Genomic DNA, 23,194 nt, shown 5'->3' with positions numbered 1-23,194 from the left:
GTTGGTACATTGCAATACGTGACCTAAAGAGCTAAAAATGTGAAATAGCCAGCGAGGTCATTCTTCACTGCAAAGTCTTCAAATTAAGTTCAATAAGTTATTGTACATCATTTATAAACATTGTAAAAACTATAACTAATAATGAAAAGGTAGCCACTTTACTGCCAAGTGTGATTGTTTGGCATCAGTTTCTTTATGAAGTCACATGAGAAACATTGCACAGCGAAAAGATAAACACCATGCAAATCCAGAAACAATATTTTCTTAATTTTTGTGTGCACACAGTAAAACATTTGAAGGCTGTAGCTTTGCCTCATTTATACAAAACGATTATCCATTTGCCTGAAAAATTCAGTTTTTGCTTTGCTTCTTTCATGTTGTAAGGCAAGAAAGAGTTTTCCATTAACAGTCCGCAGCAAAACGGAAGTGTGATAATGACTGAACAATAGACCAGTGGGCACTAGACTTCAGGATAAAATTATCTATAATGCCTTAGTAAACTGAGGGCTGTTTTTAGCATGAAAGACATTATCTGAGCAATAATTGCCACAACTGATTGAGTGCATTGCTTAATTACTACCAGTACCGCAGAGTTGACTATGAGAAATATAGCCCCTAAAAAGGGGGGGGGGGGGGGAGGCATTTGTAACTAGTCAAATTAATTAAACTTTTCATACTAAAATCTGAATGTAGCGCCTATCTTGACCTATGAACTTCATAACAGCTTGCTATACAGTAACATTTTGGAACATACATCTTGCTTTTCTGTCCTGCAACAGCAGTAGACTTTCTCTTGCTGTGGAAGAACAGGATGATCTGAGTACACTGTCACAATGCCTAATTTCAGGACAAGCTGCAATGGGTTATGGAGAGATTTTCTTGCACTACGCCTAGCTCAAACACATGTGACCAAATACTAGTTTTCTTGCATCTTGCAATAATTATGCCATCTTAGTTTTCGATACGGTGTTTTATGTATTGTACATAGTTTGCACCGTTCTGTTTAACTCGTATTGTTACATAGTTATTATCGACATCTTTGTTGATTGAACCTCTACTTGCATTATTGTAGTGGTATGGAATGCTTATTCACTGACAATTGTTAATTATTTCTGGAACATTTCTTCGCTTTTTCCTGCTTCAATCCTCATGGCTGCCCTGTTTTCAACTGACATGGATTGGATAGTCAAGCAATTTCTGAGAGTTCCAGTGTAGATCCAGGCACTGTTTTGTCACTTTTGCGTTGAGATTTGGTGTGTCCCCTTGAACTCAAAAGCATTTCATGGTATTGGAAATATTGGAAATAATTGGCATCATTTTGCAAATACTTTCAGGTACGCCATAGATTCCCCCTCCCCCTCCCCTCCTCCTTTCCCATAAATGCCTCATTGAGAAGTATAGGAATGTAATTACACAAAATTGAGCTGGGAGATTGCGAAAAACAAATGACAAAGTAACTACACACCTTTCACTATGAAGGTTCACTCATATCACTTCGAAAATTAAAATAAAATGTGTGTGTCTTTACCTACCTATTGAGAAAAATCACTAGCTATACTGTGCAAGTTTCACGTTCATTACCAGAGCAACAATGTATAGTGCTGTAGCTATGGCGTGAAGGCAAGGTGATCATTGAGGGAGGGAAAAGGGGGGAGTGTTAGAATAGTGCCTCCATTCACATTTAGCTCATTGCGTTCCCCCCCTAAAAATGTTGGATTGTTCGTAGCATGCAGCGGACATTGTCATAGCAGCGAGCCAGATCAGGCGTATCAACTGCTGTTTGAGCACTGTTGGCCGGTGTTTGTCATTTTAAATAGGACCGCACATGGCTTATGCCTCCATGACTGCAAAACTAAATTGACCAAAAAAAACGTTTTGCACCGCCTGCAGATCTGTGAACGTGTGTTGATTCAAGGGGAACGGAACAGCAAATAACGAAGGTGGTGGCAATACTTGTTCATCTTCATCTTCTCTTCAGGTATTAGGCAGGAATTGCCTGTTACAGTACCCATCTCGGTCGGGGTCTTCCTCTCTCTTCTCCTATGGCACTTATAATTTCTTGCCTTTAAGGGAAGTCTCTCACTCTCCATTCTTTGTACATGTTCATTCCATTTTCTTCTGTAATCTCGAATTTTATCATTGAGGCTAAGGATTTGCAGTTCTTCTCTAATATCTTGATTTCTTAGCCCATCTTCTCCTGTGCAACCTTTAACACCTCTAATGAATTTCAATTCTTGTGCCTGAATCTGGCTTTCTTGCTTCTGGGTAATCACCCAGGTCTCACATCCATAGAGCAGTGTGGGAACTGCAACAGTTTTGTAAAATTTAATTTGAGTGTCTTTCCTGGTTTTGCTTTATAGATTTGTGTTAATTGTTCCACATACCAGTCTGAATTTACCAATCTTAATTTCAATATCTCTGTTGTAGCCATATGTCATTTCACATCCAAGGTAATTGAAATGTTTTACTTGCTCTAAAATCTTCTGATTTATCTCTATTTTGGTTCTGGTTCAAATGGCTCTGAGTACTATGGGACTTAACATCTGAGGTCATCAGTCCCCTAGACTTAGAACTACTTAAACCTAACTAACCTAAGGACATCACACACCTCCATGCCTATTTTGGTTCTGATTTGTTCTTTCCCATGAAGGCCATTGTCTTAATTTTTTCTTTTGAAATTTCCATTTTAAATTTTGTAGTTATTTGTTTTAGCAAGTAGATTCCTTTCTGAAGGGCATCTTCTTTGTCTGCTAGGATCACTGCATCATCAGCATATAATAAATTATTTAAAAGAATGTTCCTGTCTAGGTAGATGCCTTTCTGAAATTCTGATTTCCATATATGTATCATTTCATTAATGTAGATGTTGAACAAAGTTGGAGAGATGCAGCAGCCTTGTCATGCCCCTTTATTAGTTGGTATCTCCTTAGTTGTTTTACCATTGAGATCCTGACTGATATTTGTGTCTTGCTATAATCTTTTTATCGCATTTACTAGATGCTATGGATATCCGCGATTTGTCATTATTTCCCAAAGTTTCTTTCTACTGACATTGTCAAAAACTTTTTTTAAGCCAATAAAAGCAATGTATGTTCCTTTATTATACTCTCTCCATTTCTCTGTTATTTGCTGTAGCCTAAAAACTGCATCTACTGTGGAGTATCCTTTCCTAAAACTCATTTGTTCCTCATGCAGTACTGCTTCTGCTATCTTTTTAAGCCTTGTATTTATAATCTTAGCCTATGCCTTGTATGCTGAGTCCAGTAAATTTATTCCTCTGTAATTACTGCATAGGCTTTTATCTCCTTTTTTAAAAAATTGATATCACTCTAGCTGTTTTCCAGTCTTTGGTAATACTCTTCCTCTTCCAACATTCACTGAAGAGAATCAGCAGTCGTTGGTGTAGCATCATTCCTCCATGCTTTAATAATTCAGCATTAATGTCATTTTTTCCTGTTGCTTTCCTGTTCCTGAGTGATGTTAGTTCAAATGCCTCTGAACACCATGGGACTTAACTTCTGAGGACATCAGTCCCCTAGAACTTAGAACTACTTAAACCTAACTAACCTAAGGAAATCACACACATCCATGCCTGAGGCAGCATTCGAACCTGCAACTGTAGCGGTCACGCAGTTCCAGACTGAAGCACCTAGAACTGCTTGAACACCGTGGCCAGCTAAGTGATGTTAGTGCAGATGTTAATTTCACCTAATCCTTTCTCGTCTAGTTGTTCAATTTCAGTTTCTTGTGCTGTATGATCATACCACAATTCGATGTAATGATTTATCCACTGTTCTTCTTCAGTATTATTTAATCTTTTCTCTTTCTGTTGTGTTTAAAGTTTTTAAAATGTTATATGCCATTTGTCGTCTTCCATGGATAGCATCTCTTTTTCCCCAAGCAAGTATACCTTATAAATGCTTTGATCTTGTTGGTTTGTTACTTGTTATTTTCTTCCATATTGTAAAAAGATCTACTCTGGAGATCTACTCTTGTATCCCTTACTTGGCCCGCAATCTTATTATTTACTAAGATGTAGTCAATTATTGATCTAAGACCTCTGCTGGCCCAAGAATACTTGTTTATATCCTTTTTCTTCAAAAGTGAATTTGTGATTTTTAAATTATTGTAAGTGGCAAAATCTCTTAGTAATTTTCCATTTTCATTACATATTGGTTCTCCAAATGGACCTATAACGTTTGTTACTGGGGTATTTCCTATTCTGGCATTGAAATCTCCCATCATTGATTTGATCAGTAGCTCTGTATGTACTCAGAGTCTTCTGTAGTTCTTCATAGAAGCTTTCAGATTCATCTTTTTTCCCTTCTTCAGGTGCATACACACTTATAAAGGTGGTGTTACCCCTTATCAGTTTCAGCCTGACTGTAAGTATTCTTTCACTTACATATGTACAATCTTGAATGTATTTTTCCCATTTTTTATGGCAGGAGTAGTGCTACACCTTTGCTTGCTCATTTATATTGTTCAACACCACTATAGATCATAATGTAATCCTACATATTTATTTCCTCTTAATTTCTTTTTAGTTTCTGTGACTGCTACAGCATCGATAATAATATCGCTCAGTATATTTACTAGTTCTAGTTACTAGTTACTAGTTCTACCTCGTTTTGGGAAATTCCTCACACATTCCAGATTGCTACTTTGATGTTTCCATTCATCCAATTTACCTTTGAGACTGTCCTGTTTCTGAGGCTCGTTTGGGTACTGGGAGTAGTCTGTGTTTTCTGAGAGTTGGTTACCAGCCATCTGCTCAACCCCCTTCTATGAGGACCAGGATTTTCTTTCGGGGTTATCTCCCTTAGCCGGTTATTTAAAGGCGCCCAAAATAAGTTCGCCTTTCATCCTCTCCCCTTGGCTTTGTAGTCTGCATCCACTGTGTGTCATACATTGTCTAAGGATCTCACAGCTCATGCCTTCTAGGACGTGTGAGTAGGGTCTGTTGGCAGAGCTGCATTGAAATCCTTGAGGTCTGATTGACTTCTCAAATTTCACTGGGAATTTTCCAGAGTTTTGTTTCTGCAAACAGATATCGGTGGCCTCAAGAGACTCTGGGGTCCTTTGCCAACCTTTGATTGTTGGAGGACAGAAAAGAGGAATGAAAGACACCCTCAGGCCTCAAAACCTAATACCATTTGGGTCAAAACAGTAAGAGTTGGCCAAGGGAGGCCAATTGGGAAGAAAACAGAAGAAGCCTGACACAAGTAAGTGGAAGTAATGTCAGACTTAGCTAAGGGCCCATGTGGTTGCCAGTCACATACTCCCAAGACAGGAGCCCCCTAGGGAGACTACTCTTTGTCTGGAATCTCACCAACTGACCTGTCTGGCATGGGTGACCCTACCGGTTGCTCAAAAAGAGCAGTGTCCATGCCAGGCAAGGCAGTGCGTCATTTGCACTGGTGGATTCTCTTCCTTTCGTTATCACTATCAGATCCATTACCAGCCAACGGCACAACACTCCAACACTGATGCCTCATCTCATCATCTGATCAGGCTGGACCCAGTGTTTGATCAGAATAAGTTGCTTCGATTCTATTTAGATATTGATAACCACAACATGGTTGATGATTTTCCCCATCACAAGTGCCACAATAGCATCAGCCGTCACCATGGATCCTGTACTTAATCGAGTCTTCCCTTTTGTGCAGCACAGTTGGCCGGAAAAAAAACCCCGATCGTGCCTCACATCCCTTGCATAATTACTTCTCCCTCCGGCACTGTCTTTTTGTGTTTGACAGAGCTGCTCCCTGGGTTGTGACTGCCACTACATTATGCCATAACATATGATGGTTTCTGCATGTCAGTCATTTTGGGACCTCTCACACCAAAGTTTTGGCCAGCACTCATATTAGCTGGGCATAGATGGGGACATTATGCAGCTTATAGCCACTTGCACTAACTTTTTAGCCGGCCGGTGTGGCCATGCGGTTCTAAGCGCTTCAGTCTGGAACCGCGTGACCGCTACGGTCACAGGTTCGAATCCTGCCTCGGGCATGGATGTGTGTGATGTCCTTAGGTTAGTTAGGTTTAAGTAGTTCTAACTTCTAGGGGACTGATGACCACAGAAGTTAAGTCCCATAGTGCTCAGAGCCATTTTGAAACTAACTGTTCAGCTACAGACAGCCCTGCAGGCATCTTTTTCCACCTGGCTGACACCACAGTACCTGTGGAAGTGTCTACATGTCGATTTTGCTGGGCCCTTCCTAAATCAGTATTGGTTCATTATAGTGGACACCTATTCCAAGTTTCCCTATATGGCGCATTGTCCATCCACGCCTGTGGCAGCTGCTGTTTCAGCCCTGTCTAAAATTTTTGCAACTGAATTACCAATAATGGCCCCCTGTTTGTTCCTTGAGAATTTGCATAATTTTGCCAAGCTAGTGGTGTTTGCCACCCCAAAGCCTCCCTGTTTTACCTTCAATCTAAGGGTGAGGTCGAACACATGATTCAGACATTTTAAAACTAGATGCAGAAGAACATATCTGGCACGCCCCCTGGAGCTGCATTAGAACATTTTTTAAGTTTATATGAAGACAGTAACTGTTATCGAAAGAACAGAATCCTGTTGATGACCGTGCAGTTTTTCCCTGGAATAAATTATGACTAACTGAAACCCTCAGCTGCCGACAGGTGTTGTTGATATACCTCGATGTGGACAGCTGAAAATGTGTGCCCCGACCGGGACTCGAACCCGGGATCTCTTGCTTAACATGGCAGACGCTCTATCCATCTGAGCCACTGAGGACACAGATGAATAGCGCGACTGCAGGGACTTATCCCTTGCACACTTCCCGTGAGAATCACATTCCCAACTGTCCACAATTCTACATATGTAATGTACCTTATAGACATTTGCCCATTCACTCATTACTCGCGCATGCTTTGGCGATTCCCGTAAGAGTTTGGGCAACCTGTGTGCATTCGCACAGACGAAGGTCAATGGCTGGGTAGCCTTTAACTATATATATGAAGACAGTAACTGTTATCGAAAGAACAGAATCCTGTTGATGACCATGCAGCTTTTCCCTGGAATAAATTATGACTAACTGAAACCCTCAGCTGCTGACAGGTGTTGTTGATATACCTCGATGTGGACAGCTGAAAATGTGTGCCCCGACCAGGACTCGAATCCGGGATCTCCTACTTACATGGCAGATGCTCTATCCATCTGAGCCACCGAGGACACAGATGAATAGCGCGACTGCAGGGACTTATGCGTTGCACGCTTCCCGTGAGACTCACATTCCCAACAAGGTATATCAACAACACCTGTCAGCAGCTGAGGGTTTCAGTTAGTCATTATTTATTCCAGGGAAAAGTTGCACGGTCATCAACAGGATTCTGTTCTTTCGATAACAGTTACTGTCTTCATATATATAGTTAAAGGCTACCCAGCCATTGACCTTCGTCTGTGCGAATGCGCACAGGTTGCCCAAACTCTTACGGGTATGGCCAAAGCGTGCGCAAGTAATGAGTGAATGGGCAAATGTCTATAAGGTACATTACATATGTAGAATTGTGGACAGCTGGGAATGTTAGTCTCACGGGAAGTGTGCAAGGGATAAGTCCCTGCAGTCGCACTATTCATCTGTGTCCTTGGTGGCTCAGATGGATAGAGCGTCTGCCATGTTAAGCAGGAGATCCCGGGTTCGAGTCCCGGTCGGGGCACACATTTTCAGCTGTCCACATCGAGGTATATCAACAACACCTGTCGGCAGCTGAGGGTTTCAGTTAGTCATCATTTTTTTAGTTCTTACTGTTTCAGTCTGGTAGGGGCCAGGAGCCTGCTACATGGACACCAACCACGGAGCCTTTTTCAACTGCTGCATCCGATGCAGCGTCCATTGATGTTGCCGGCTCCACGACTGTTCCAGCTGGGTGCACCTGTCCAGACTCACGGTTTCATCCACCGACTAAACTTAGTTCCTGCCATCATCGAGCACTGCCGGGCTGGTACCTGAGTGTCATCCGCACTCCTGATGAGCGGGCATCCCATCACTTATCAGCTGCGGCTGCAACAGAGGGGTCTGTTCTGGAGGGTTGTATGCCTGTTCTTGTCTCGTAGACATTCCAGTTCGCGCTGCAGTGGGGGCTGCAACCTCTCATATCGCTGTCTGGTGTTCCTACCTCCACTCCCATTCCTTGACTGCTGTCACCAGTGCAGCCCCTGCTGCACTGTCACCACAGCTACGGCCACTTCTCTTGCTGGGTCCTGTGCGGCCGTCATATCCTACACTCCCGCTGACGCCTCCAGTGCTGAACACCAATGAGGATGTCACTATGGAGTTGCCATACCCATTCCTCATCATCACTTCTGCTCCTACTTACCAGTGACTACATGCTGCAGCAGCTGCCGTTGTCAGGCAATGAAATGGACATCAGCATCATCATTGGTGTTTTCTGTTACTAATAATCTCAGTGTCTTGAGAGATAAGTGCTTTTTTTTCACACTACCAGTGCTTTTTCAGTACCAGTGCATTTTTCCGTATCATGCATTTTTTTCTGTGCCTAGTGTTTTTATGTATGTATGTATTTGGTTTTCCCAACCTCTAAAAGGAAGGAGTGATGTACCTTCACTTATGACATGCATGATTTCAAAGATCGTGTGTCCATCAGTTCACAGGCCAGATTACAGAGGAAACCTGGGTCAACCCCTTGGCATGCTCTGGTGAGCTGCCCAAGAAACAGCAATAGCAAATGAGTGCTCGGCCTATTCTGTAACCCATATTACTGTTGCTCAGTCAATGTGTTCAGTGTTACACATGAAATGTACTTCATTGTATCTAATATGTTGCTCTATAAAGTACTATGTTCCATAAATCATGCTTGTTCTTGCTACAGCAATTGCCTTACACTGGATGGGGATTTTGGGAACTTCACCCTCCCAAGTGTGAGCCCAGTCTCTCTCTCCTGTACTGTCTTAATCAGTGCAAAAGTAAAGAGTGCTTCATCACACACATAAGTGTCGTCAAAGCCTTTACAAACAAAAACTGAGTGAAGCCAACAAGAATAAGGGGAACAATGTGAGAAGGAGCCAATGAATTAAAATGTCATATTTTGTCTATTGCTCGGCAAATAAATCCTAAGAAGTTTTCATCTTACATAAAGTCCATAAACACACAAAAGTCATCTAGCAGCTCAATGACTACACTGGCACCAAAACGAAGGATGATACAGAGAAGACTGAAGTACTCATTTACATTTTCTGAAATTTATACAATGGGAAGTCATTCTGGTATTTATCAGTGAGTGCCAGAAGGCAATAGATAGTGCCATCCAGGTTTGTGGTTTATTCTTTGACTTTCAGAAAGTATTTGATGCCATAGTGTAGTGCCTCCAGTGAACAAAATGTTAACTACAGGATCTTCAGCAAACTGTGTAACTTGATTAAGAGGATTCCTTACATATAAAACTCAAAATGTTTTTTTACAGGGAAAAATGGATGTAGCCCAAGAGAATGTTATGGTGCTGTTCTTGTTCTTGAAAGGTATAAATGAATTTCTTGGACGTCAGATGCTAGTAGAGTTAGATGCAGATGTTGCTGCAATATATATGGAAGCCTCAAGGACAGAAAAACATAGCAATATAGAAGGAAATCTGCAGAACACTGGCACCTGGTACAGGAACTGGCTGATGATCCTTAACATAAACAAATGTCAAATGTAAAAACAAGAATGAAGGAAGGAAGATTGGGATTTAACATGCAATCCACAATTATATCATTTAGAGAGTGAGATAAGCCTGAATTGAGGAAAGGCTGGGGAAGGATATCAGCTTTTCTTTTTCAAAGGAACCAGCCTAACATTAACCTTAAGCAGCTTAGGGGAATCAAAAACCGAAATCTGGATGGCTGGGTGAGGATTTGAATGGCCTTCCTCTTGAATGCAAGCCAGGAGTCTTACCACTATTCCACCTCACTCAGTTACTGCACATAAACAGACAAAGTTTCATATGATTTGAGCTCATGAAAAGCAATCAAACACTGAAAACAATCAGTATCATTAAGTAAATGTTGTAAGAAAGTTCTGGTAGAATGTAAATATTTTTGTATTCAAGGAGACAGCTCAGTGAGAAAATAAAGCACCGAGTTGTTGATAAGCACATGTGAAAAAAAACCTTCCTAGCCACACACACATACCCCTACTTGGTGCCAGCTGGTCTTTCGGTACCACCACATTTTGGCACATTGATTATGTTGTGACGGGGGTTGGGTTAAGTGGGGTGGCTCAAGGGAGACAGAGGCGGGAGGCAGAGAGAGGATTTGGGGTGTGTAGCTAGTTGCTTGGGAGGGAGGCAGCTGATATGCTGGCTAGGGACGCAGGGAGGGAAGGGAGCTACATACATGGGCTAGGCACATTATGCACAGTTATTGCAGCCAGTGGATGGTGGCACACACTGAAGGTGACATGAAATGGGAGGGGTGAAGAATGAGGTAAGTGGAAACTGTTGGGTGAAGGCATTGGGTTATTGACAATTAAGGCCAAGGTGATTACAGCAGTAGAGGCTGTGATGTAAGGGTAACTCCCATAAGCATAGTTCACAGGAGTTGGTGGTGGAGGGAAGGGTACACATTAGAGTGTCCCAAGATATAAAGGAGATTTCTTTTTCGTAAAATCAAAAACACATGCCCTCAATTTTTTTCTATTTGACCTTAATTACTCACATACTAAATATTATTACAATTAAACTATTATAACACGTGCCGACTTGACACTAAATATGAGACTTGAAAACTTTTACTATGTGGGAATGGAGGGATTCTAGACCTTAATGATTGTTTGGTAAATACCAAATTGCCCACATCCTGTTTATTCACTATTTAACGTGTAAAAACATTAGTCCCTAAATTTTCGTTTCAAAGTTTGTTTTCTGCAGTCAGGATAAATCTTTCAGCGTTCTTGTACGCAACATAACAAAAATTGTTTTTGTTCTTCCTCAACCGAGATTAAACTATGAAAGTCTTGCATAAATTTGACCGCTCTTTCAGCTGTATCATTCACTGAATTCAGTGCTGAAACCTTCTTTATGGTTTCTTGAAAAGAAGCATTGTTTGACCACATGGCAGGACATTCGTGGAGAAAACTCTCATCAATTTTAAGATGTTGGAACAATGACTTGCTTCTGACTGACATGAAGTCGTAGATGTTTTTCTCTGTAGTTAAGAGAGAGAGCAAACCCCTTAACAAAATTGTGATGTAAACAGAAAACTAAAGAAACAATGTCTCTATTCGGTTATTTAGCTTACCATACTATGGACCACAAAGTTCTTCCTTCGAAGGGATGTGACGGTTAGAATGAGCTGATAAATTATCTTTGGTTAAATTTTCAACCATTTTTACTTTTGTTTCTAGATCCACATCATTGTCAAACAGTGACAAGACAGAAACTTCTTCAGTCAAATTCTGGCTTATCTTCTGTAGAACTGCAAAGATGTCTTTATTTTTTTGTATGCCTTCATTGACTTCAAAAAGCACAAATCTTGGTAGGGTGCCTTTACTGCCAAAATACACTGTAGCCATGGCTTGACGTAGGATGTCAGGATGAACAGGCAAAGGTCAAACAGTGCTACCTTCTTCTTGCTCGGAATTTTTAACAGAGCACAAAGTAATGATATTTTTAGGGAATATATAGCTCTCATCATCCATCGAGCTTGGTGTATGGTGCCTGGAGGCTATATCTTGAATTTTCTGTCCATCTCCACCTAAAAATATAACAGAAAACTCTTATCAACTCTCAATAATCATCTCTGATTATTTCTTTTGTCAGTTCAGTGTGGTAAAACTCAAGCCGATTGTCAATTTCTGAAACAATTAGGTACATTGCGACCATTTCTTTGTAGCACTGTATGTTATCTGGATCTACACTTTTCCAGTTTTCTTGGAACTTTTTGAAGAGTGAAATATCAGGACTTCTTGTCACTGAACTGATTTTTACCTGGAACACATTTTTTAACACTATTTCATACATGTGGTGGCGGCACGGAAAAAGAATGACACTTCTGTTAAGTTTTTGCTCAAGTAGCGCACAGGCACCACTGATATGGCCTGTACTTAAAACCGTAGTATCACAACAAAGAAACTGCATTTTTTCTTCGAGATTCCAGTCCACAATCGAGTTCCAAACAGCTTTCCCCTGTTCACATCCTGAAGAGTTTTCCAACCTTGGCACAGCAATAAGTGACTCTTTATTTCTATATGAAATAACTATCGGAAGACGTTCTCCTTTTGGTTCTCAATCATGTGCAGCAGGCAACAGTTTGCCATCCCAATGAACAGTCACAACATCTGGTACCTCGTTTTGAAAATTAACTTTTATAGCTTCGGCACGCTCTTTCCATTTCTCTGTACGAATTCTTTGAATCGAGGACTTACTTATAGGAAATTCAACAGTATTATATCCAAGTGCCTCAATGGTAGCTTCAAGAACATACACTGAATCTCTCACACTCAACTGACACCTATCTAGCACTGCTATTAATTTTGGAGTAATGAAATTTTTCCACATAGTGGTTTTACTGGTTCCAGATTTTATGCTCTCAATCACAGATGGGGAAATTTTCTTGCAAACACATCTCATTTTCATTACAATCTTAAGATGAGTCATTTTGTAATGCTTCACATGATGCTGTCGAAGGAGCTGGCATGGAAAAGTATTTAGCACATCGTTTTTCTTCCTCAATAGTTCTGATGCACGACCTCACCTCTTTATTAGCCAATATCTTGTCCACTTCAGCTAAGTGACCAGGCCGACCTGGCTCTCTCTGTTGCTGTAAAAGGATTTTATCTTCATTTATTTTCATTAACTGAAGTGCATTGGTGTGTGCAATGTCTAACAAATCATCCAACTTGCTGACAAACTCTTGTCGGCGCTGCTCAAATACCTTTTGGGTTTTTTGTGCATTTTTTTTGCAACTACCTCCAAACTTGATATAAGTTCACTAATTTCTTCACGCAATTAGGTACAGATTTGGTAGGTATATGCGCCTTTCCCCAAAAGATCATACATTCCCGAATAGTGAGATTTGCACTTTCACTTACAGTTAAATTTACTTCCCGGATATTATAAAATAAAACTGCTAGCACTTGTCCACTAGATGGCAGTTTTGAACCTTTTATCTGATGTTTTACCACACCTATTAAAAATATATGCATTTTAGAACCACTATGAAATTCCACTGACATTTTCACTTGCTGACTACAATTTAGACTAACAATGTTAGAGACACGCCGAAACGAGGGCGCGCGCCTTCACCTTTCTTACCAAGTACAGCCAACCTGACATGTTTCAATGCAAGTCAGCACGGGTTGCCAACATCCTAAGGTTTCGATATTTCACATATAGTTGTTTTGGCATCATACAAATAAATTAAGCAGGTATGCGTTCAAATAAAAACTACTTCGAATTTTTGGGACACGCTAGTACACATGGCCCAGACTGGGAATCAGCCACTGATATTCACCAATTTGTGCTCTGTTGCATGTAGTGCCACTGAGTGGTCAACTCTGGTCTCAGTGCATGTTTGGTGATGTCCGTTCATCCTGTTGGATAACTGGTTGGTAGGCATACTAACATAAAAAGCTGTGAAGTGTTTGCAGTGGAGTTGATATATGACATGGCTGCTTTCACAGGTGGTCCGGCCTCTAATGGGCTAGGATAAGCCTGTGACAGGAATGCAGTAGAAAATGCTGGGTGGATGGATTGGGCAGGTCTTGCAGTTTAGTCTGCCACAGGGATATGAGCCCTGTGGTAAGGAATTGATAGTGGGAGTGGCATAGGGATGGACTAGGGTGTTATGCAAGTTGGCTAGGCAATAGAATATGACTTTAAGGAGGCGGGAAGTATTTTATATAACAGGTCCCTCATTTCAGGGCATGATGAGATAAGAGGGGTGTACAGTAAATAGTGCAACACATTTTTTTCTGAGCCAATTTCAGGTGAAAAAATGCAGAAATTACTATGGGAGATTGTGAAATATTCCCACTTCAGCCCTTATATTTCCATGAAGTTCCGGAAGATGGCAGCATAGCTTTCAAAATGGCACCTGTAATGTAGGTGCTTTCCAAGCAGAGAGCTGTCATTGTGTTTCTTTTGGTGAAACACTGGAGCACTGCAGGTATTCATAGGCACTTTCAGAATGTCTACGGAGACCTGGCAGTGAACAAAAAGCACGGCGAGTCATTGGGCAAGGCACCTGTCATCATCACAACAAGGTCGTGCAAGCCTGTCCGATGTCTGGCTGGACCTCTGACTCTTGCAATGTTGGACTGTGTGGACACTGTCATTCAACATGACCAACAGATCACTATCGAATACCTCACTGCACGACTGGGCATCTACATTGGTAGTGCTAATAAAATCTTCCACCAGTTGGGATACTTGAAAGTGCGTGCCCACAGGGGTCATCACCACCTAGCAGAAGATCATAAAGAGCAACAAAGTACCATCTGTGCAGAATTGTTTCTGTGTTAGGAGGCTGTTATGACTTTTTTTTTTTGTCAAATATCACCACAGGCAATGAAACATGGATTCATCACTTCAAACTGGAAACAAAATGGCAATCCATGGAGTGGAACCACACCATCTCTCCTCTAAAGAAAAAGTTCAAAGCTGCACCTTCAGCAGCACTGGAGCACTGATGGGGTTATTCTGTTTGATGGCCTCCATCATGGTGCAATGTTTAACTCTGAAGTGTACTGTGGTACAGGGAATTGGAGAAATGACTTCAGTGTGTTTGTCACCACAAATTGCAAACAAACTTCTCCTCCTCCAAGACAACGCAAGGCCTCACACAGGTCTGAGCACCCAAGAGGAACTCACAAAACATCATTGGACTGTTCTTCCTCATCATACACCTTCCGACTTCCATCTGCTTGGCCCAACGAAGAACTCGCTTCATGGGAAGCGGTACAGGGAGGATGAGGAGGTTATTTAGGCAGCAAGATGTTGGCTCCAATGTCGACCAGTAGAATTGTACCACTTGAGCATACAGGCCCTTCCATTAAGGTGGAGTAAGGCTGTTGCATTGAATGGAGATTATTTGAAAAATAGGATTTTTTAGCAAAATTAGTGTGGAGTAATATGGAGTATCAGAATCCTGAATGAAACCAACCTGCTTAAAGAGAAAAAATTATTGCATTACTTATTGAACACCCCAGTATAATTGAAGCCCTGACAAAGGTTATGTACGATTCATTTATTCCAGTCCATAGCAATATTAGGTGATGCTATTCCTTAGCTTAGGGAACAATTGACAGGAATGGGGGAAAGAAATACAGTAGAAGAAGAATGGGTAGCTCTGAGGGATGAAGTAGTGAAGGCAGCAGAGGATCAAGTAGGTAAAAAGACGAGGGCTAGTAGAAATCCTTGGGTAACAGAAGAGATACTGAATTTAATTGAGGAAAGGAGAAAATACAAAAATGCAGTAAGTGAAGCAGGCAAAAAGGAATACAAACGTTTCAATAATGAGATTGACAGGAAGTGCAAAATGGCTAAGCAAGGATGGCTAGGGGACAAATGTAAGGATGTAGAGGCTTATCTCACGAGGGTAAGATAGATACTGCCTACAGGAAAATTAAAAGAGACCTTTGGAGAAGAGAGAACCACTTGTATGAATATCAAGAGCTCAGATGGAAACCCAGTTCTAAGCAAAGAAGGGAAAGCAGAAAGGTGGAAGGAGTAAATAGAGGGTCTATACAGGGGTGATGTTCTTGAGGACAATATTATGGAAATGGAAGAGGAGGCAGATGAAGATGAAATGGGAAATATGATACTGCATGAAGAGTTTGACAGGGCACTGAAAGACCTAAGTCGAAACAAGGCTCCGGGAGTAGACAACATTCCATTAGAACTACTAACAGCCTTGGGAGAGCCAGTGCTGACAAAAATCTAACATCTGGTGAGCAAGATATATGAGACAGGTGAAATTCCCTCAGACTTCAAGAAGAATATAATAATTCCAATCCCAAAGAAAGAGGTGTTGACAGATGTGAAAATTATCAAACTATCAGTTTAATAAGTCACAGCTGCAAAATATTAACACGAATTCTTTACAGACGAATGGAAAAACTGGTAGAAGCTGATCTCGGGGAAGAACAGTTTGGATTCCGTAGAAATGTTGGAACATGTGAGGCAATACTGACCCTATGACTAATCTTAGAAGAAAGATTAAGGAAAGGCAAACCTATGTTTCTAGCATTTGTAGACTTAGAGAAAGCTTTTGACAATGTTGACTGGAATACTCTCTTTCAAATTCTAAAGGTGGCAGGGGTAAAATACAGGGAGCGAAAGGCTATTTACAATTTGTACAGAAAGCAGATGGCAGTTACAAGAGTCGAGGGGCATGAAAGGGAAGCAGTGGTTGGGAAGGGAGTGAGACAGGGTTGTAGCCTCTCCCCAAGGCTATTCAATCTGTATATTGAGCAAGCAGTAAAGGAAACAAAAGGAAAGTTTGGAGTAGGTATTAAAATCCATGGAGAAGAAATAAAAACTTTGAGGTTTGCCGATGACATTGTAATTCTGTCAGAGACAGGAAAGGACTTGGAAGAGCAGTTGAACGGAATGGACAGTGTCTTGAAAGGAGGGTATAAGATGAACATCAACAGAAGCAAAACGAGGATAATGGAATGTAGTCGAATTAAGTTGGGTGGTGCTGAGGGAATTAGATTAGGAAATGAGACACTTAAAGTAGTAAATGAGTTTTGCTGTTTGGGGAGCAAAATAACTGATGATGGTCGAAGTAGAGAGGATATAAAATGTAGACTGGCAATGGCAAGGAAAGGGTTTCTGAAGAAGAGAAATTTGTTAACATCGAGTATAGATTTAGGTGTCAGGAAGTGGTTTCTGAAAGTATTTGTATGGAGTGTAGCCATGTATGGAAGTGAAACATGGACAATAAATAGTTTAGACAAGAAGAGAATAGAAGCTTTCGAAATGTGGCGCTACAGAAGAATGCTGAAGATTAGATGGGTAGATCACATAACTAATGAGGAGGTATTGAATAGAATTGGGGAGAAGTGGAGTTTGTGGCACAACTTAACTAGAAGAAGGGATCGCATGGTAGGACATGTTCTGAGGCATCAAGGGGTCACCAATTCAGTACTGGAGGGCAGCGTGGAGGGTAAAAATCGTAGAGGGAGACCAAGAGATGAATACACTAAGCAGATTCAGAAGGATGTAGGCTGCAGTAGGTACTGGGAGATGAAGAAGGTTGCACAGGATAGAGTAGCATGGAGAGCTGCATCAAACCAGTCTCATGACTGAAGACCACAACAACAACAACAACAACAACAACAACAACAACAACAACATTCCTTAGCTGATCCTTGTTTTGGGAATGGTGGGAGGACTTGGGAAGGGGATGGATATGGCACAGGAAATCTGTTTGTGGACTAAGTTTGCGGACAGGGTAGGGGGTGTTAGAGAAGGCCTTCAACACACTGGACAAGGGAGACAGATGACGTGCCTACAGTGATGAGAACTCCCTTGACCGTATGCTGAAGATCTCATGAAGGCCTTCACAGGCAGCAGTTCTCAAGACTGGTAATTGCTGATTCAAGTACATTTCTGTCATCACTTTTTTTCATTTTCCCCCCTTTCAGTTTGAACACTGTTTAGATACAAAATTCCCATAATATATACTAACAAATATCTAATTGGCATTTTTGTGATAAATGCATGTCATCTTATTTCTAATTATATACCACACACAAAAATCCGGTTTTCATTGCAAATATACTGATCTTTTATAACAGATAGCTTACATTTTCAAAAAAAAAAAAAAAAAAAAAAAAAATACTAATTAAATTCTTTTCCATTCTTATGTATATTATGCTTCATGGAAATATTTATGGAACATGCACCTTTGTTTAAAATTTTGGCAGGGCTGGGAACTGAACCTAGCCACACATGTGGTAGGTGAGCATTCTACCACACAGCCACACAACTTGTCAAGAAAAAATTACCTTGCTTTATAGAGTACTGAAGATGATCGGAAAACTTCAAACTAGATTTTCTTTAAGATTTTTGAGAGTTGCACTGAACTGCTTTTGCTAATTGATGTTTGAGTTCTGAATTTCATGTGCGATAAATATAAAAAAATACAAAAATCTGACTTATGAAGTTCCCTTGTTAGTCTCACATCCATATTTATTAACAAAATTAGAATCGTATGGGATATCAAACACAATATGTGAATGAATTGAGAAACTGTTGGCAAGGACAAGGCATTATGTTGTCTTGGGTAGAGTAATAAACAGATATAGAAGTAACTTAAGAAGGCATGTCCCTTGGAAATGTCTTGGGGCCTTTGCTTTTAATATTATACATCAACAACCTTGTACACAGTACTGATCATAATTCCAGATTTTCTACAAATGATGCAGTTGCCTGTAATGAAATATTATCTGAAAAAAGTTGCATATGTATCTGGTCATTTGTCAGGAAAGTTTTGAAGCTGAGCAATGACTGACTACTACGTTTAAATATTCAGAAATGTAAAATAGCACATAAAATGAAAAAGTTTACTAACCTCTTAGTGTAATATCAATGAGTCACAATTGTTCCTAACCAATGTGCTTTACATCAATGGCCTGTATTAAATTTCAAGCCCCTCCATAGTATCACATGGAGGGAGGGCATGTGACACTGTTGATGGTGATCCTTCAGTCCAATGAGGACATTACACCCTGCAGCACAACGGCGCCCATACAATAGTTTGTAGGGGATGAGAGGGGGTGGGCCTAGACTTGGGGTATGGATTGTTACTGCTTTGAAAGATGAATGGTGACTAGTAAGTAGCCATAAAAAGTTCCATTCCAAGCTTATTAAAAACCTACATAATACCAACTTTTAAACTGTTATTTTAAAAGAAAAACACCGAACTACACTACATTTTTTTTCCTGGGGGGCACTGCAGCCCCCCTTGCACCCAGGCATGGGTGTCCTTGCAACAGCCCCTTCGTGCTTTTCAAGAGGAGTGCAAGCAATGAGTTTTACCCTCTCCTTTCTCTCATTAATGCACAAACACACACACACACACAGACACACACACACACACACACACACACACTAACAGTACTCTACACTCAACAGACACACTTAGCACACAACTCCGATACTTCATGGAGGAAAGGTCCTATTGTCCACACGTGTAAGGAAAATCTTTCTATTCAACTGTAGCTACCTCTAGAGATTTCCCAGCCCAACTTTTTACCTAGTATCAAAGTTTATGGGGATGATCACACAATATGACTCATAACGCCAGACTTCAATTCATTCGTAAGGTAGCTCGAAAGTGCCATCAGTCTACAAAGGATACTGCTTCCAACACCCTTGTGTGATGCATCCTAGAATTTTGTTCCAGTGTGTGGGTGCTCATACCAAATATGACTAATGGGGAATAAGGAACATGAACAACAAATGGCAGCACAAATTGTTACAAGTTTGTTTCACTCATTGGAGACCACAATGGAAATTCTGAGAAACCTGAACTGGTAGATGTTTGATGATAAGCATCAGCTGCCCCACAAAAGTCTAGTTACAAAATTTCAAGAACCAATATTAAGTGAGAAATCCAAGAGTATACTGCAGTTCTCTATATATTTCTTTCATAAGAACCAGTAATAATAGTGTCCTGGGACCTGGATTCAAACCCAGCAGCTTCATATTTGATTAAAAATCATCAGCAATGGTGGCTGAACACATTTTTCTTCTGCCAACAGCCTTGTCAAAGAGGGTGGAGAAGCAAAAAGAGGCTCCAGGCACTCAATCAGTCTTGGAGTGATAAAACAAGAATTAGCAGAAATCAATGGCATGAGAAAGCAGGAGGCAATGGGAACCACCGTGTTAAAGACACACAATGTATATCCACAAGGTATGTGGCCTGTAACTGAAAAAGTGTCATGATGATCTCTTCACTGGTGAAATATTCTGGAGAGTCCCATATTGGCATCTCCGGGAGGGGGCTGCCAAACATGGTTCGTAGGAGGGGTTGCCGTGAGAAAAAGGTAGAATAATAAACAGAAGGGAAACATTCTAAGAGTGAGGGCATGGAACATCAGATGTTTTACCATGGTAGGAAAGCTAGAAATTCTGAAAAGGAAATTGCAGATGCTCATTCCAGGCACAGTTGGGAAAAGTGAAGTGAAATGGAAAGAAGATAAGGATTTCTAGTAAAACAAATTAAGGGTAACATCTGCAGCAGCAGAAAATGGTATAACTGGAGTACGATTCGTTATGAATAGGGAGATATTATGGAGAGTGAGTTACTTTGAACAAATCAGTGGTAGGATTATTCTCACAAGAATTGACACAAAATCAACACCAACAAGAGTTCAGGTATACATGCTGATGTCACAAGCAGCAGATTGAGAGAAAGACAGAGAGACTGGTTGGTTGATTTGGTGGAGGATCAAACAGCAAGGTCATCAGCCCCATCGGATGAGAGAAGGATGGGGAAAGAAATCGGCCGTGCCCTTTCAAAGGAACCATCGCAGCACTTGCCTGAAGTGATTTAGGGAAATCACAAAAACCTAAATCACGATGGCTAGACACAGTTTTGAACTGTCCCCGAGTCCAGTGTGCTAACCACTGCACCACATCACTTGGTGTAGAGAGAGAGAGAGAGAGAGAGAATTAGGATTATATATTTCCTTCTCATCCCATCCCGTAAGTCTCCCCTGACACGGGGTTCTGGGTGACTTTTCTGAACTATACCCCTTTCACTAAACCTTTCCAGTCCTTTTCCTTCACCCCTCTTCCTTCCCCTTCAAATCTTCTGCCAGAAGGAGGAGCCACTGGCTCGAAATCTTGTAAAAGTTCAATCTGTGTGTGTGTGTGTGTGTGTGTGTGTGGGCGCGAGCGCTCGTGTGTGTGTGTGTGTGTGTGTGTGTGTGTGTGTGTGTGTGTGTGTGTGGGCGCGAGCACGCGCGTGCTCGTGTGTGCATGTGTTTTCCCCCCATCACTGCTTGGTGAGTAGATTTTTTATCTATCCATTAACATTATAAGATATTGAATAAGTAATTCAGTATATAAATGGAGATGAAAATCTATGATAGGAAGGTAATAATAAGAGAAGGAATAGAGGACAGGTTACAGGGGAATGTGGGCTGTGTAGCACGAATGAAAGAAGAGGAAGACTAATAGAATAGTGCAGGAAACTTCAACTGGTAATAACGAATACACTGTTCAAAAATCAGAAGAGGAGCCGCTAACTAGGAAAAAGCCTGGAGACATGGGAAGATACCTGCTGGTGTGTCGTCCCAGCGACAACTGCGTTGGAAAGACATTAAAAACAAAAAAATCCTGAAATCCTGGAATGAGAAGTATATCTCACAAAGAAATAAATGTACATGAACCTTACGAATTTCACCGACAGCATAGGCAGTGTAAAATACTCCTGTTTTATAGCAAATATTAAATTTAATCTTAGTATCAAGGAGGAAACTCCTTAAATGTAATAACTTCTATGCAATTAATAAGGGAGAAGAACACTCCTAGATTATTTTTCTCTCCCTCTCTCCCCCTTGTTTCTAGTAATAGGAAGCAGACCTATTGACTGCATAAGTTAAAGGTTGTTAATATGGTAAGTTAAAGTTCATATGCGAGTTATTTTGAAGTACAGTGAGCCCTCTGTCATGTTCCTTCAATTGAATTAATTTTTCTTAAGACAATTACAGCTCCACAATTTTAGTGGCCACTGTTTCAACGGATGCCATTATGTGTCAACCTATAAAGCAAAATCAAAGTGGAAGCACAGAGATCGTCCACTTTAACATTTAACAAACTTTTTTTCCACAGCAATGAGCCACAGTGGAGAGCTACATCAGTTTTAAGATTTTACTTTTCAGCTTATGCTGAGAGCCAGGATTTGACTACCACAGCCTGAATATGATGGTAAGAGGAGTATTCTTCAAGTGCTGTGTGGGTCCACAATAATTTCAATATTTGAGTCCATACTTTTAAAGCACAAATACGCTGAGACAAATTACAATACCGTCATATTTTCATTTTCAAGTAATATTCTTGGAAGTAAATCAGTCCATTATGTTTGATGATATTACTGTCAAGCTGCGAGTTACGTAAAAGTAAAACCAATTTTGAAATAATTTTCCAAAATAGTTAAATGACTCAAAAATCAAAGTGTTTTTTTTAATCTCTTTAAATGATAAATTTCAAGTAAAAAACATTTAACAAATTTTGCATATTGGACGGCACAATTACACTCGTGCATGGTTTTAAAGACACTGAACAAATGAGAAAAATATAAATAAATATACTACTCCCAAAGAGCCACTTCACGGGATTATGCTATGGTCAGACAGATATTTCAAAATCAAATAGGGGACTGTTAGGAGCAGAAGAGTGGGCTGAAGTTTAGCAGAATCATCAGGAAGAATCAACGGAAATAAGTGATGTACTTAAGTATTGAGGGATGATGATGATTTGTGTGTGTGTGTGTGTGTGTGTGTGTGTGTGTGATGTTCTCTAAGGCTGTTGATACTGTGATAATGAATAGGAACTGAGGGATGCCACAGTGAAACAGCTGCATGAAAAATGTGAAGAAACAGGAAGAGAACCTGAGAAGAACAGAACTGAAACATGAGATGTGATGCTGTAGAAGGATGCTGAAAAGGAGGTGGACTGATAACATAAGAAATGAGGAAGTTGCCGATTCTGACAGATCCACTGAATCGGCAAAGAAAGAAATACGTGGAAAACATTGACAAGAATAAAGGATGATAGAACATGTGTTAAGATGTCAAGGAATAACTTGTATGGTATAAGAGGGAGCAATAGAGGGTGAAAACTGTAGGGAAAGACTGATACTGGAATATACCCAGAATACAACTGAGTCAGCAGTCAGCACCGGGGGTGGGGGGGGTGGGGGGGTGGGGGGGGGAATGGACTAATTATATGATACACAAAGGCAGTCAGGCAGCCAGTCTTTCCACATCCCATATGTGAATGGAACAGGAAGAAAACATACTGTATGATAAAGTGGAAAGCACCCACTCCTAGTGGTTTGAGGAATTGGGATGTAGATAGATTACTTGAGCATCTTGTTAAAACCAGAGAAATTCGAGCTAATACTGAGAGCACCAGTTGTTCTTTCCATTCACCATTCATAAATGGAACAAGAAAGAGGGGAATCAACAGTACTCGAAGTATCTACATA

The sequence above is a fragment of the Schistocerca piceifrons genome, chromosome 7 (assembly GCF_021461385.2).
Source record: "Schistocerca piceifrons isolate TAMUIC-IGC-003096 chromosome 7, iqSchPice1.1, whole genome shotgun sequence".
Lineage (NCBI taxonomy): Eukaryota > Metazoa > Arthropoda > Insecta > Orthoptera > Acrididae > Schistocerca > Schistocerca piceifrons.
Note: the sequence above shows the minus strand (reverse complement) of the source record.